The 12,008-nt window shown below is 40.2% G+C and overlaps 1 protein-coding gene across 9 annotated transcripts in view; it reads left to right on the forward strand.

The window, feature by feature from the left end:
• The window catches only part of camta1a (calmodulin binding transcription activator 1a), a 275,197-nt gene that overhangs the window by 38,306 nt on the left and 224,883 nt on the right, over positions 1-12,008 (forward strand). Inside the window, exon 1 of one of the 9 annotated variants that reach the window (XM_069526131.1) lies at positions 8,467-8,536. The exons of the other annotated variants lie outside the window; for them this stretch is intronic. The gene's annotated coding sequence lies outside the window, so the exon portion shown is untranslated. Of the gene's footprint in view, positions 1-8,466; positions 8,537-12,008 lie in introns of those variants that run through there. 9 annotated transcript variants of the gene reach the window in all.

Below are 12,008 nucleotides of genomic sequence, written 5' to 3' on the forward strand. Positions count from 1 at the left end.
TCTCAATACTATGTTTGTATTATATGAAATCTTTTCCCTCAAACGGATAGACTGAAGAAATACACATATATAGTTACTATTTATATGCATCATATAAATGATTTAATATTTGTATCTCTATCTTTTCAGCCTAACCTTTGATCCAGTTTGACTTTCTTTGCTGTATAATTACATTTAATTGCAATTCATTTTCTAAATCTTTTGAGATCTTTTTCTGTAGCTCTGAGATATATTTTACTGTTATCTCATTGTCAGCATTTTAATTAGTTTTGTCTTGTTTTCTTCTAATTTGTCAATCGCAAAACACAAACTTGTGTGAAAGGTGCAACACAAATACAGTTTGACTGAGCGATTGATTGGTTCACTGGTAGACAGATTTACTTGAAGTTGACTTTGTTAAGAGGAGCATTCTTGCATTAAAGTAATGCAAACCGTCATATTGGATTTCAATGAAAAACATAAACCGCAGTTTCATAATGCACTATTTTTGTTTTCCAGCCCTCCTTGGCTCTTGTGGTTAATATGAGTACTTCTGTGACCAGAGATAAGGCTGTTAATGGCCATGACAAGGTCTTGTCTTGCTCTGCCATGATGCTTCTATTGCTCCTAGCGCCTGTTTGCTCACAGGGCCAAAAACAATATGCTGTAAATTGCGCCACGGCCTCTTCAGGTTGATGTGCTGCCTGCGAACGTGATGTGATTGGGTATCGATTCACACCGCCGCGCTAAAATTGCCTGCCTCATGGCCCCAGACACCAATAGTGACAGCTTCAGTACAGGACAGGAGGAGTGCCATGGCATGGTTCTGTGTCTGGGAGAGGATACCTTCTCTCTGCTTTCTGATCTCCATCCTCTCCCCGATCTTCAGCCTCTCCTCCTCCTCAGTGAGGAGAGGATTAGAGATTAAAAGAGGAGAGCCCCCCTACTGTGCTGCAAGAACACACCACAGCCACATGTACAGAAATAACATGCGTCAGAAGCTCGGCTGCCCATTCTGTTGGCATTTTTGCAATCCCTCTACAAAAAAGACATGTAAACATATTCTTTCTATTAAAATACCAGTGATATTTGCACATGGACAGTTTTTTAATCCGTTCAAGTTTTGATGTTTGCGACGCTGAACAAAAACGGGCCGGCTTTTCTGCTGGCTTTTCAGAAGAAAGTAGTGGTGACACAGCATTGTCACTCTGCATTCACTGTGATTAAAACACGCCCGGATCCTGTTGAAAGATGAATAATGCAAAAGAAATTGCTTGTGTAATGAATAAATGGCAAATAATCTCACCGCAATTAACACTCCCACATAGAGTATGCAAACCAGTCAGTGTCCAGCTGAGGTAAATCCACAGGAGCCTTGTTCAGATACAGAAGTATATTTGCATAAGAATTGAACATGTCTTTGTTCTTTGCTATGCTTTTTAGATAGCAGACATCAAATGTTCCTATATGTTATGTATAGATTAACTGTAATATTTTTACAATATTTTCTTTTCTTTGATTTCTTCGAAAGACTGGCTGTGTACTTGTCAGTAGTATTTACCAGTGCACTGCCTGTTCCTTTACAACAAAAATAACTTGGAGTAACTGAGCCACAGCGAGTTAAAGTGACAACATGGTGGAGTCGGTCTGCAGAGCCGTGTTGATCCGATTAACTGTTTTGGAAACAGGCGAATTACAAACATCATGCATACAGTTGCTTCACATTATAGTTAGATTATGATTGTAAGTCAGATCAATACAATGGATTGGTAACTTGGCTTATCATTGGCATTCCTATCATGCATACTGACTTTCTCCTTAGTCAACATCAGCCAATAACAGACCATTGAAAGAAATGTATTTATGTGTTGTACCGCAGAGCACAGAGCACAGAGCACAGTGACACTTATTTTTTTCCCCGTCACTTTTCATAAAGTGCATTGAGAGTGTGGCCTGTGCTTTTCACTGTAATAGCCTACATTTATTGTAATGAATCCTGATATCACCTATGAACTGTTAAAGTAGGAACATAGCTGAAGCTAAAACCCTGTGAAATGCTATAAAGGACACAGCAGAGCTTTAACCAGCCTCTGGCTGAGGGATGTCGGCTCACTTATGATAAAATCTTCATCGAACACGATCGTTCCCCCCTGGATTGAGGGAACTGCTTCTTCTCCACATGAAACTTTGGTGGAATGAAGTTTTTTCACCTGAGGTTAATGAACACACAGTATGTATCATGTACGTCCAATCTAAAAAAAAAAGAAAAAAGGACTAAACTCGAAATTATCAAATATAAAATAAATTAAAAAAAATTGTTAATCGATGTAATTCTTAAAAATACTGTGCTTTAATTGCTTTTCTTTCATTTGTGGAATTCAAGCAGTGGAGGGCAAAACACAGGAGCGTTCCTCCTGCATCCCTCTCCTTTGGCTCGCTGGGTGTTGCTGTCCAAAGCTGAGGCAGTTTTTTTTACACACCGCAGAACAAAGCATGATTTAGGAAAGAGGGAGGGCAGCTGTAGTTGATATATGTGTGTTTTGCTTCATAGGTGAGAAGAATGATGAATGGATGAGGTCCACAGCCACCATAATGGTACCCTTGTGTACCATGGCAGAGGGAAAAGCGGAAGGGTGTACTTGAGAGAATAAAAGTCAGCCTCTTCAATCAGGACTGCCTAAAAGAATTCTTGACAATATATCCTTGTTGTGCTTTCATGATAAGCCCTATGCTGGGGAGCTTGGGCCGTGGAAGTATGAGAACCGAGGGGTGGAGGGTGTCGGGGGGGCCATCAAATGAGGCGTAAGTAAGGGATTTTTCTATTGAAGAACTAAAGAAGTAAAAATCTGTTTACCTGACCACAAATGCCTTGAATAAAGAAGGCCGTCGTGGGTGAAAGTCACAGAGGAGTTTGGTTTCTGCTCCACAACAAGATACTGTTAACGGAGGAGCCGTTGAAACGCTGTCGCACGTCTACTCCAGAGTGTTTTTTCTCTTTCATATGTTACGGCTATTGACGTGCAAGCAACATTTACACTGTGCGTGTTAGCGTCCTCGTGTTATTTTACGCAAACATTTCCCTGTGGTTCTGTGTATGTGACAGAATGTGTATGTGAATGTGTACCATTACCTTTGTGTATGTGTGTGTTTTCAAGCCTCTTTGTCTGTCTGTGTGTTTGCTTTTGTCCTGTCAGGTCATTTGTTGCTGGAGCTATTAATTCCCCCCAGTCCTCTGCTCCTGTTGTGCACTCATTTGCTGATATACTCTGTCTGTCATTAGTGCGTATGCCTACTCTGCATGTTGGAGAGAAATATTGACATTGTCAACGTACCGCTCATTGCTTCGGAACAGCCGTGCTTTTACATATCAGGTGTCATGCGTAAAGGGTAAATTCATCAGTGCATTCACACCTCTGTGATGTGGCAGTTGTGCTCCCTTTGGACGCAGATTGGGAGAAGAGGCACTTAGAGTGAAAGAAAGGAGCGAGCACCAAGACGCTGGAGCTGACCCAGCCATTTTGATGCATATGTTTCACAGAAATATTGACCAGCTCTTTAGTCTGTGACTCCCTCAGGACTGGGTAATTGTCTGTCTGTGTTTCTATTGTTTAAACTAACTGCATTTTGGCAGTCTTCCTCCTCAAATCAACGATGGAAACTTCAGCAGGGCAAATGATGGAAGACAGTGGTATCCATACTGATCAGATGATGCAGCTTCACCGATCAATATCTTTTCATTCAACATTGCACATTCAGAAAATCTACATTATATTGCTGTTGAATCCCCTTTAAGAAATACAACGGAAAAAATGGAGCGTTCACTTTATACTTCTGTTTTGAAAGAACGTGGTTAATATTTGTAGTATCGTGCTGTTTGCAATGCACTCTCCGTTAATATTACAAATAATTAGATTTAATCTGACATTTTTAGAAAATTAGCTTTTTTGTGGAGAGTTCGATGAAGATAGTTTCCTTGCTTAGCTTAGCACACAGACTGGAAACTGGAGGAAACAGCTAGCCTGGCTCTAACGGAAGGTAACAACAGCTGCACCTCCAACGCTCACAAATGATCTAGTTATATATCCTTTCTTGCAAAAATTCAAGTGTAAAAAAGGGACTATTTCTTAACCATGCACAGTGATGGAGGAGCGCTATGATGAGGACGTTATGAAGTTATTTGTCTATGAAGAGGCGGAACTTTCTCTCTGTACGTTCTCATATTTATTACACTGATGATGATGTTGCAGTTGATGCGCTTAGGATGCAATTAATGTCGCTTATTGAGAGCAGTGCTCGACAAATCACGATAATGTCCAGGCTCCACCAAATTAAGATCTGCAAGTGAAGGAAACTACCAAACAAAACACATTCATCAATATGTTCATGATTTCAAAACACAGTGTGAATATGCACCATGGTATCAGCTGTTTGATGCTTTGCAGAGCAGCGAACAGTTTGTAGAGATGTCATTGTCATCAACATTTAACAAAACGAAAGGAGCAGGGAGACAATGTTTGCAGTGACTAAATTTAGATATTTTAATGATTTGTTTATTCTCAAGAGTCACGTGCAGGGTTTTGAAAATAGTCATCACATGACAGAATCATCCAAGAACAGATGACAGAAACCAAAACCGAATGAACCAGGTGCACCATAATGAAATGTTTTACTCCTCAGGTTAACAACAGTCCAGATTATTTCCATATGAAAAGGTATTTAAGGCCACAGTGGTTGCAGAATTATGTTTTGCACAACAATCAATCCCACCGACAAATCCCAACAATCTAATTACATAATGTGAATTTAAGTCAGGCACAAGAGACCTCAGCGCAAATTCAGTTTTATTTACTCAAATTTAAATGTCCATGGGAAACAAACTACTTTAACTTTTGTATAACTGCATTTAACAAGAGAAAAAAAGGAGAAACCATCGCTCTTCTTAGTCTCTGTTAACACACAGCTCTGCACACTGAGGCAAACAGAGCACAGCGGAAGCAGGTCTGGCTCTCTTGCCTTACGGAGAAAACACAAAGAGGTGAAGAACATGTAGTATTACTCTTAAGTGAAGAGCTGACACCAACATTTTTCATAAATATTGTATTCAGGATGGAAAGAATTTTAATTCATTCTCCATTTTTTGTCAACACACACTTGTTTTGTTTACACTTGTTTTAAACTGGTTTGAAAAGTATAAGACTTTTGAATTACCTGAGATTAACTTTTTTGAATTCATAGATTTCAGATTTTTCACTTGTTCGGACTTTGAGCTCATAAACTCCTGTTTTACTTTGAAATCATTTTCTATGTATGTATTAGCTCGATTTACTTCCTGTCTTCTTCTTGTTCATGTGATTGATTGTCCCAACCTGAATTGTTTCAGCTGTGCCCATTCTCAGTGCTCTCCAGTCGAGTTCGACTCCCTGGTGTTTCCACGCATTGCTGTTTGTTCGTGTTTAGCTCCTGCTCTGTTCCGTCATGTTTCCTCTTCGTGGTTTGGTACATTTGGTGCTTTTTGAGTTTTGCCTGTTTTCTACCTGAGTTGTTTTTTGTTTGGATCCCCTGCATCTGTTTGCCTGCCTGTCTGCCATCAACAAAAACTCTAAACTTATTTTCTTTCAGGGAAAAGACATGGTTGTTTCTACAACCCCAGTCTGTTGTCTGCAATTTTGCTCATTTTTAATTTAAAATTGAACAAAAGCAGAACAAGAGTAAATCGTGTCTTCACTTAGGACCTTCACATACTGTATGTTCTGCACTGTGGAACTTTGGGGTTTGATCAACAGTCTACAGTTGTTAGTTTAAAAAGCATTTTGGATATGAAAACATTACACTTTCATCTTCCATCACTGTGCAAAATACCACATGAATTTATCTGTGTTAAACCTGGTCTTAATGTACACGCTTCCTGTGGCCCTGGAACGGCGCTCATGTTTTTTTTTTCATACATATATTCGTATTAAAACCTGCTCTGAAAGCAGACATTTTCAATTTGTAGATGCAAAATATTGCAATGCTGATCTTTTGATGACTTGCGTCTAATTTGGAATTAGCATATCCCAGTGAAGTGCACTGTAATTTGTCTTTGATGATTGGTCCGTCTGTAATAGATGGGGGACTGCCAGAGCTCCCCACTGCCCTGTCTCTCTCCCTCTCCTTGCCTTTGCTGGAGAGGCGCACAGAATCTTTGAAATGTGCTTTGACCATCAGAGCAGTGAGAAAGCACTAATATTTTACTGACCTGAAATGAAAGGGATTAGGTGCAAAAACCTTCTGCAGACGGCTATCTCGATTTACAGATGATGTTTGGTTTGTTTATTTTTTTTATCTTTACAAAAGAGGAGACTTGGATATAATAAAAAGATGTACCGTATTCCAAAGCGTAAAGCTTCGGGCTTTGAAGCTTTTCACATGTTTTGTAGAGAGAGGCGAGACGCTGGAACAGCATGTCTGCATCCAGAGCATCCATGAATCCCTGTCATCAGCCTGCTCCCCCACACATTTGCAAAAATCTGGCTTTTACCACAGAGCTGATACAAATGTTAGATAATGAATGAGTAGAAGACAGAGACTAGAGAAATGGGACTGTTTCAATTTCACAGCCAAGAGCTGCATAGATTGCTTTTGTTTTATTGTGGGTATAGGTGGCACAAGAACTTTGCAATTATTTGCACAATTAGTTGTAATTATGGTATACGCATTTATCTTGTGTGCCCAAGAAGCTTCAATGTGCATTCTGCAGAGGAGAGTAGGAAGAATTAATATAGATTGTTTTCTCCAGAAAGTGCTGCTTGTTTGGTTGACGGCAATTAGCAGCTAATACCTGTGAGATCTCTCGTCTGCTCAAACCTGTGCTGCTTTCTGTTCCACAATGATCAGACGATTAATGATGGGTGGAGAAAACGGGCAGGACTACGATTTACGCCCGCCACTGTCACAGTGGTAGGCTATACCATACAGCAGTTGTTGTTTTCTGGTTGAGTGTTCCCCCTGCTTCTGTGACACATGCATTATGATGAGGTTACATCGGCTCTGCATGCTTTATCTTAGGTAGTGGAACTAATCACACACAGATGCAGAAGCTTCCGGAGTGTTTTTCTTTACTGCACTACAGAAGAATCTCAAAATGCATTTACTTGCGAGTTTGTGCATGAGCTTCTTGAAGTGCGAGACACTAATAAAACGCAGGATTGTTTGGAAAGGTACTTCCCTTCTTGTTTCAGTGCTGATATGTTGCCTTAGGGTCTAATGTGTACTGAGTATTGTCTTACATCTAATGTTGTTTGGATTTCACGCTCAGGCGGGGTTGCGGGTCTGGCAACATGTTTCCTTTTTGTAAAACCATTTATTTTGTGTCCTTCTTGCTGATAAATGTGACTCTGGGCCCCACGGATGCTCCTCAGTGGATCTTTAGCTTGTGGTGTTAATAGCTGAAAAATATAGTTTCTTGGGCATGAAAAAGAAACGATGAACTGTCTGTTATTCTGAAGATTTAATGTTTTTTTTGTGAGTTATGAAATTATTGTTTTTACGTCCTTTGCATGCTGGCCTTGGACTCTACATGGACAGTGCAATTCCTTTCAAAATGCCAGGATCTGCGTCATCTTTGTATCCTCCAGTGAAATGTGGAGATGCAGTGTCACAGACCCTGCGGTCACTGACCACACAAACAACACACACACAATGTGAACATTTGTTGTGAAACTGTAGAACTTTTGTAGAATTTGTTCAAGTTCAATATGTGGAGAAACTCTGTGGCAGCACATTAGTTTTATTCTGTATATTTCTTATCCTCTTCACACAAACAATATCAAATAAATAAATGTGAAGCGTTTTATGCATAACAAACTGTGCAGACTTAAATAGATGAATACTTTCTGCTTTGGCTGCACAGCCGTTTCTGTACTTTTTCTTTATTTGGCAAAGAGTAATGCCTCCGCTGTTTTCAGTGTGCCGGAGCCTCACACAGTGTTTTCTCAGCTACTATGGGATTCTTTTTCTTTTTTTGTTTTGGTTGAACAAAAAAAAAAAAAAAAAAAAATCAAACACTCATTGTTGTACTCATGTCTATACCGTCTACGGGAGTATTAAAGCACGAGAGCATGAAACATAAAATGTGAGTGATGTGTTAGCATTGCATCGGTGTCTTGTTTGGTCTACCTAATTTTGCTGAGAGGTTTTAAAATGAGCAAACACTTAATTTATGGTCTCGATGCTGTTACAGGATGATAAAAAGATGCCTTCCATTGTTTTTAAAGGGATGGAATAAGTGCGTCTCCGATTCACTACACCCTGAAATAGCCCACCACCACTTAAGGAAACTGAGCTTCTCTGGTTTGTGCGCTGCTATGAATCGCTGCTTACTACAGCATTGTGTCACATTAATATTTGAGTGCTACATATTGTCAAGTAGATGTAGGACTTAAACCGCACTTACAGTGAAGTGTACTTACATCAACTCCTTGTTTATTTCTTCCAGAGACATCCATGCAGACGCCGTAATGGTTTCCCTGTTTATATTGAACTTGACCTCTGACCCCTGACCTCCTGCATAAGCTTGGTAATCATTTCATTTTTTATTTGGTGCATTATGATTGATTTTACCCTTTTGCCATTACATGTCGTAATCATCGTCATTATCCATCACCTCTGTTTTGTTACCCTTGTGTTTGTCTCCTCACCTTATTCGACTACAATAATTGTTACAGCTCGCATCATTATATCTGTTGCACTCTGTTTATTTATTTGTGTTGTTGTTTTTTATCTCACACTTGTCTTTCTCTGTGCTCTGTTACTTCCACTGTCCTTGAGCTATTAGATTAACACAAATTGTCAATTGTTTGCTATCATCTTTAATTTCCTTCTTCGTATGATCTCATTTCTTTTCATCATCTCCATATGATAAACCATCCAACCATGTTTTAATTGATTTTTCTTCTATCTATTACCAAGGATTACAACTCCCTATTTCATACAGTGTGTACTGCAGTAAGTCTCTGTCACCACCTCTGTCTTCCTCTCTCTTCCTCTCGTATGTGCGTGGGTGGAGGTAATGTGTGAAAGTGACAACACAGGGAAACTAAAGACAAAGGGAGGAAATATGGCACGACAATGCATCGCAGTATCGTATCCCTGGTGTGTATTATGCTATTATTTCCTGAAATATCACCCGAACACACAAGAGGCAGACAGTATCATCCTTTTGGCCGGATTTATTCCAAAAACCTGGTCCTGGTAGACGTAGGCATTCAGCAGCAGCAATAGGCCAGTGATCCCCTGGAGTGGCAGGGCTTGGGCTAGACGTTAGGAGAGCTGGCAGCGGGAGGCAGAAAGGGAGTCACAAGGTTGCAACCCAGAGCAGTAGACTTGCTTGTCTCAGCAGAGTAAACATCACCCCTCGTCTGCACACAGTAATGACTAATAGAGAAGGACGTGCACAGAAACACTATCAGGTCTACAGCCTTGTCCTATCTCATTCAACACATGACATTCCTATCATCTTAAAGCATTTGGATCCCTAAAACCAATCAGAGGAAGGGACTACGCGTGTGGGCAAAGGTATATATCATTGCATATGCTGCAAGGCTTCTGACCTCTGCCCTTGTTTATGGGAACATGGTCGGGCCCTGAGGGTTGAGAACTGAAATAGGTCCTGAACCTTCCGGATAGAATTGCAAGACAGTTTTCGGTGCCCGAGCTGAAATAGTTGCCCTGTTTACTGGCAACATAAAACATGTGACTAGTTAAGATTATATTTGATTCTGGCAACACTCTCTCTACATGGCAGAAGACAACATTAGCCTCCAGTTAGCAAGTTGATACCTCAAACTCAAAATGCCTAAAGCTGACAAACTTAATCAAGCTCAAGAGTTTTATACTTATTTGCATATTCACGTATAACTGCCAACAGTAAATTCAATTTTAACTTCAAATCCAGCTTTGTTTTGTTTTGTGCTTTTAATTTTTCAAAGATAAAAGAATTGGTTCTGACACCGGCACCATTTTAAAAGCATCGATTAAGCACCAGGATCAGAAGAAACCCAAACAATACCTAACCCTACTTTGAAGGTCAGCTTTTCTTTTCCAAAGACAAGATGGACACACAGATCGGTTGTGTAGTGGTCCCCACTGGGGTTTGTTATTGATGAGGTAGGTGCAATTGATGCGCCGTCCATTGCACACGCTGCCTTATCAGACTCCAATCCGAAGCCGTGGGAATGCAGCATAACAACAGGAAATTATGAGTGATTGGGAGCATCTTGAGATCTGACCCCCAGTTGTTTGACTGATTTTCTTTTAATTGGTTGTCGTCACCCACTTGACACCATCAAAGCTTCACGCTGGAGGTGAAGCAGATGAAATGTCTCTATAATACCACGTGTGTGATAAGACACGGCGCATTAGAAACATTTCCAAAATGTGATTGTAATCTCAAACTACTCGTCACATTATTGTCCTCGTGTTAATGAAGAAACGTGAAGACACGGTGTCATCGATGTTTTTACGACCAGTGATTCAGTCGGAACAGACTCCTTGTGAATGTTCGCATTTGCCATAAGTTTACACTAAATGTAGTAAATGTTTTGAGTGTATGAAATGAAACAGAATGACAAAGAGCAATTAAAATGTCAGCCTTAATTTATGGAGCTGAGTGTATGGTTGTTTCTTTATTTATCTTCAGTGGTACTCATAACACATTCAGCACTTCTTTTAGTGGTGTGGTGCAAATACATTTTATCAGACACATCTGCTGTTCTAATGTTCACTTCAGCTTCAACTTAAAGTTTATTGGGCCCGAAGGGAAATTTGTCTTAGCTGAACACAGACTCAAACATAAGATAAATAAAACATACATCATCAATATGTACGACATATGCTGAAACCAGCCATTTCAAGAACTTGTTCCTATTTCATTTTCAGACAACAGATGAGTCAAAGATACGTGGAACAAATCGATGACAAGAAGCGAATCGTCTTTATGAATCACTGCTGTGATTATGTGAAAAAACAGTTTTGATGTTAGTAAAGCATGAGTCAGAGGCTGAGGCTCCACCCTCAGTGGTCGAAGGTGCTTCCAATTAAGAGCTCTCTTTGCAGCCCTGCTTATAGTGGAATATACAAACACAGACAAATTTCACTTGGGTTGCATTTTATTTATCCAGCAGATTTTCCACCGCAGAAACATTTGTTATACTCGGCTTAACAAATGCATCTTGTGCCTTTTTCACAGTAAGGGCAGAGTTGCTCCTGGAGAGGGGCATTTGTTTAGTACACACTTTAGTAGTGTCTTAGAAAATTATTATAACTTACAGCGAGAGGGGCAAAAGTCTGTTTGTCAGTTTTTGCAGCTCAAGGGTGTTTCAAGTAAAATCATTAGAAAATGAACATCAGGGTGTCAAGCTTGCCACTCACGAGCCCTGGATTCATCATCCGGCTGTATGAAACATAGCAACTAGAAAAGATTGAGGACGAAGTCGTTATACAAAGAGGGACATGGCCCTGAAATTTGCATGGTGAGGAGAAGCTGAGGCTTCCCGAGACTCGGGGAAGACAAGTGTTTGCTATGCCTGGTGATGTGCGAGACAGAGCGAGCAGAAGATTATTGTTAGCATACTGAGAAAAGATCATGAATTCCAATGATTCCCTGAAGCGCAGGCATGAGATTTCCTGAGACTATGCCTTTACCCCCTCTATCTATGTATGTGACTACAGAGTGCTGTCAGCACAGACGATTTTAGGTCGAGGGGAGTTGATGATGTCCCCCTGTGCACTGATTCAACATCAGATAATGAGGAAGAAATGCTATTTCAGTTAAAACCACAAGCCAGGTTTAAGGAAGAAAACAGACAGCCGAGCCTGGCACCCCACGCAACACGCTAAAGGAAAAAAAAAAAAACAGATGACGGGGAAAATTTCATCCTTTAGAGCCTGTTTAATATGTGTTAAGGCATAGCTTGTGAGACCTCTCAGCTCCAGTAATTTCAGCACATCAAAGACATGCCTCCTCCCCAAGCTGGTGTAGTCTTAAGAAG

This window comes from Paralichthys olivaceus, chromosome 6 (assembly GCF_024713975.1).
Source record: "Paralichthys olivaceus isolate ysfri-2021 chromosome 6, ASM2471397v2, whole genome shotgun sequence".
Taxonomy (NCBI): Eukaryota; Metazoa; Chordata; class Actinopteri; order Pleuronectiformes; family Paralichthyidae; genus Paralichthys; species Paralichthys olivaceus.